Raw genomic sequence first — 5,000 nt, 5'->3', positions numbered from 1 at the left:
GTCCATCACCAGCACTATCAGTCAGCCACTCATCACTATCACCACCACCACCACTACTACTGTTACAACTGGTGGGGCTCCATCATCACCACAGCACCGCACGCCGTCCATTATCACCACCACCACAACACCGGGGCCTTTGCAACCACTCAAGTCAATAAACAAGTACTAAAATACCAACAAGGCTCTCTCTCTCTCTCTCTCTCTCTCTCTCTCTCTCTCTCTCTCTCTCTCTCTCTCTCTCTCTCTCTCTCTCTCTCTCTCTGATAGAAGCCACTTTCCATCGCTGCAAATCTTCTCTTTTATCAATAACGCAAACACTACCACCACCACCACCACCACCACCACGATCATCACCATTGTACTAGTAGTGCTGCTGGTGGTAGTGGTGGTGGTGGTGGCGGCGGTGTTGCTTCATTACCTGGCCTCGTCCCTTGGCACTCTTTGAACAGGTGAGAAAAAAATATAGGTGAAAAAAATGCTTAGAGAAATTATAAGGTATTTGTATGGGCAAGGAGCTGGCACTGGCCCCTTTGTTAAGCCCCATACTGCTGTTTTCACTGCCACTACTACTGCTGCTGCTGCTGGTACTACCACTACGACTATTACTACTACTAGTACTACTACTACTGAAGCAACAAAGTTCGCCCGAAACTGTGAAATATACCAAGGCAGGAGAGACAAAGGAGAGACAGAAGGAGAGGAGGAGGAGGAGGAGGAGGAGGAGGAGGAGGAGGAGGAGGAGGAGGAGGAGGAGGAGGAGGAGGAGGAGGAGGATGAAAGAAAGGAAAGGCGAGGGGCAGTTGCAGGTGGTGGGAGGTGGTAGTGGAAGAAGAAGAAGAGGAGGAGGAGGAGGAGGAGGAGGAGGAGGAGGAGGAGGAGGAGGAGGAGGAGGAGGAGGAGGAGGAGGAGGAGGAGAGTCAACAGAAGCCGGGAGCAAAAGGTCTTGTTTACCCACATTCAATTAATGCTCCGTCCCTCCCTTTCCCTTCTCTCTCTCTCTCTCTCTCTCTCTCTCTCTCTCTCTCTCTCTCTCTTACAGAACCCTTCTCCGAGCCCCTCTTTTTCCCCTCACTCATCCTCCTGTTCTTCCTCTTCAATTCCCAGGCCGCCTCCTCCTCTTCCTCCTTCATCACCACTCTTCCTCCTCCACCTCCTTTCCTCTTCCCTACGCAACATTTACTTTGCTACCTTACTCTATTCCTCCTCCTCCTCCTCCTCCTCCTCCTCCTCCTCCTTCGGTTTGTCCTTCTTAATGGGCATCTGAAAATAGTCCTCCTCCTCTTCCTTCTCCTCCTCCTCCTCCTCCTCCTCCTCTCATCACACAGGGCCAGGTGGTGACAAAATTCTGGCCAGCCAATCATGTGCGTGGGAGGCTGAAGACGAGCGCTGATTGGTCGTTGAGGGAGGGAGGGTGTGCTGCCAGGATAAACACTGAGGAGGAGGAGGAGGAGGAGGAGGAGGAGGAGGAGGAGGAGGAGGAGGAGGAGGAGGAGGAGGAGGAGGAGGAGGAGGAGTAAATCTATATAGAGCAAGTTATATGCGACAGGTAAGATGAAGAAAGGAAAGAGAGAGAGAGAGAGAGAGAGAGAGAGAGAGAGAGAGAGAGAGAGAGAGAGAGAGAGAGAGAGAGAGAGAGAGAGAGAGAGAGAGAGAGAGAGAGAAACACAGAAAATAAAGAATGAAAGACAACACCAAAGTAAGAAACTAAATGAGTACGAAAGAAAGAAAAAGAAAGAAAGAAAGAAAGAAAAAAAAAAAGAAAGCAACACGTCTAATCCATTATCGTACCATCATGATCTGTGTGTGTGTTTGTGTGTGAAGGAAGAAAGGAGGGAATATTAAATGGAGGAGGAGGAGGAGGAGGAGGAGGAGGAGGATAGGAACGAAAGAATATAAATGGGAAAAAAACAAGAATGCAAACAAAAAAGAATAAAAAAGGGAAAATCGAACAAAAGGAGAATAAAGACAACAACAACAACAACAACAACAACAACAACAACAACAACAACAACAACAACAAAAACAACAACAACGTCAACAATAACGTCAACTACAACAACAACAACAACAACAACAACAACAACTACTACTACTACTACTACTACTACCACCACCACCATCACCACCACCAACAGCAATTACAACAACAACAACAACAACAACAACAACAATGACAGCAATAAAATCAACTTAGCAATCAATTTGTTTGCAAGCTCACCACCCACTCGGCTTTGGCAGTGCGGAACAAAAAAAAATAAATAAAAAAAGGTTTTCACTGCTATTGCGCTCTCTCTCTCTCTCTCTCTCTCTCTCTCTCTCTCTCTCTCTCTCTCTCTCTCTCTCTCTCTCTCTCTCTAAACTAAACCAATTACCTTTTGAACAACAGCGACAACAACAACCATGTCAACGAGTGTTATTTTGTGCGTGTCTCTTGTAACGAAGGAAGGAAGGAAGAAAGAAAGAAAGAAAGAAAGAAAGGTAAATAGGTAGGCAGGTAGGGTAGGATAGGTTAGGTAATTGGGAAGGAAAGAGGGAAGGAAGGAGGGAAGGGGGAAGGAAGGAACAAACGAGCGAATGACCAAAGACAAGGATTAGTCAATAAGAGGAAACATAAGCGGAAAGCCCTGGGAAAGAACGAACGATCAAAGAAAGATGAAGGGAGGAAGGAAAGAAGGGGCTAAGAGGTGAGGGATTAATGAAGAAGATCAAGAGAGCATGGGAAAGAAAGAAAGAGAGAAAGAAAGAAAGAAAGAAAGAAAAGAAAGAACGAAAGGACTTAAGAAGAATTAGTGAAGAGAAAAGAAGAGAGAGAGAGAGAACCTGGTAAAAGAAAAAAAGAAACAAGAAGAAATTATTAAAGAATGTAAGGAATGGAACACGAAAAGACGAAGGAAAAAGAAAGAATGAAAGAGAGGAAGGAAGGAAGGAAGGAAGGAAGGAAGGAAGGTTGTAAAAGAAGAATCCATAAGAAACCGCGGAATAAAGGGAAAAAAAATATTGAAAGGATAGAAAGAGAAAAAATGAAATAATTGAAGATATAGGAGAAAAGTAAAGAGAATAAGAGAATATATTTACAAGAGAGATAAGGAAGGAAGGAAGGAAGGAAGGAAGGAAGGAAAGATCAAAGACAAAGGAAGAAGAAAGAAGGTAAATAAGGAAGGATGGAAAAACACAGTAAAAAAAAAAAGAAATGAAGAAAGAAATAAAGAAATAAAGAAAGCAAGACAAAAATAGAATGTTAGAAAAGGAAGAAAAGAAAATAAACACAATGACGAAGAAAACACTAAGAAAAGAATAGAAAAACAAAAAAAATGAATGGAAGAAAAAAAGACTAGGAAGAAAGGAAGGAAAACAAAGAGAATGCAAGAAAAAAGAAAGAAAAGAAAGAAAAATAAACACATAATTAATGACACCACCACTCCTTCCTCTTCCTCCTCCTCCTCTTCCTCTTCTATTCTTTTCTCTTCCTTTTCCTTCTTCCATTTTCCTTCTATGCTTTACGATCGCTCTGTGTTCGTCCTGGGGAGCTGACTGTCCTTTGTCTTCCTCCTCCTCCTCCTCCTCTTCCTCCTCTTCTGCTTCTTATCTCTTTTCTTTTCTTGATTATTATTTTCTTACTCTTCCTCCTCTTCTTCTGCTTCTTATCTCTTTTCTTTTCTTAATTATTATTTTCTTACCTTCTTGATACATATTTCTTCTTCCTCCTCCTCCTCCTCCTCCTTCTCGTCTTCCTTTTCTTCTTGTTCTTCTTCCTCTTCCTGTTCTTTTTATTTTCATTATTTTCTTTTCTTATTCTTCATCCCTGTAATCATCACCATTATCTTCTTCTTCTTCCTTGTTCTTCTTCACTACTATTTCCCTGCTTTACTTAATGCGTTTATTCTTCAAGCTCATAATCCTGTGATTTATTCTTATTCTTATTCTTATTCTTTTTTTCTTCTTGTTGTTGTTATTATTCTTTCCTTCGTTCTTTCTTTCTTCTCGATCTACTTTTATTTTTTTTGTATTTACGATTTTTTTTTCCTCATGTCTCCTTCATCTCTTCTTTTTATCTTCCTCGTTTTTTTATTCTTATCTTTTTTTATTTTTTTTATTTCTTACTTTCATCTCTCTTCTCTTTTCTGTCTTCTCTTTCTCCTCTCTTTTTCCTCTCCTCCTCCTCCTCCTCCTCCTCCTCCTCCTTCTTCTTTTCAATATACTTTTTCTCACTTCATTCTTTCTTTCTCTTCAGTTTTTCTTCTTTATTCTTCTTTCTCTCTCTTCTTTCCTTCCTTCGTGCCGCGTTATTAAATTCACGGAGAGAAGTTTGTGAAAGTTAGCCGACAAAGGAGAGAGAGAGAGAGAGAGAGAGAGAGAGAGAGAGAGAGAGAGAGAGAGAGAGAGAGAGAGAGAGAGAGAGAGAGAGAGAGAGAGAGAGAGAGAGAGAGAGAGAGAGAGAGAGAGAGAGAGAGAGAGAGAGAGAGAGAGAGAGAGAGAGAGAGAGAGAGAGAGAGAGAGAGAGAGAGAGAGAGAGAGAGAGAGAGAGAGAGAGAGAGAGACAAATGAAAACGTCATGAATGAGATTATTATTATTATTATTATTATTATTATTATTATTATTATTATTATTACTACATATTATTATTGTTCTTATTATCTTCATTATTATCGCTATTCTTATTATTGCTGGTGGTGGTAGTAGTAGTAGTAGTAGTAGTAGTAGTAGTAGTAGTAGTAGTAGTAGTAGTAGTAGTAGGAGGAGGAGGAGGAGGAGGAGGAGGAGGAGGAGGAGGAGGAGGAGGAGGAGGAGATCATCATCATCATCATCATCATCATCATCATCATCATCCATACAAAAATGAAAGAGGGAGAGGAAGATGAAGCAGAGAATGAAAGAATGAACGAAAACATTTAAGGAATAAAAAAAATACGAAATAAAACACACTGAAAAAAAATAAATAAATAAAATGAATGACAAAAAAAAATGTACCCGGTTTCCTGTACAAGATCATACGACA

The 5,000-nt window shown here is 41.1% G+C and overlaps 1 long non-coding RNA gene across 1 annotated transcript in view; it reads right to left on the bottom strand.

The window, feature by feature from the left end:
• LOC135110330 (uncharacterized) overlaps positions 1 to 5,000 on the bottom strand; it is an 88,516-nt gene that overhangs the window by 1,614 nt on the left and 81,902 nt on the right. The window lies entirely within an intron of this gene.

The sequence above is a fragment of the Scylla paramamosain genome, chromosome 20 (assembly GCF_035594125.1).
Source record: "Scylla paramamosain isolate STU-SP2022 chromosome 20, ASM3559412v1, whole genome shotgun sequence".
NCBI lineage: Eukaryota > Metazoa > Arthropoda > Malacostraca > Decapoda > Portunidae > Scylla > Scylla paramamosain.
This window is presented reverse-complemented; position numbering and strand designations above follow the sequence as displayed.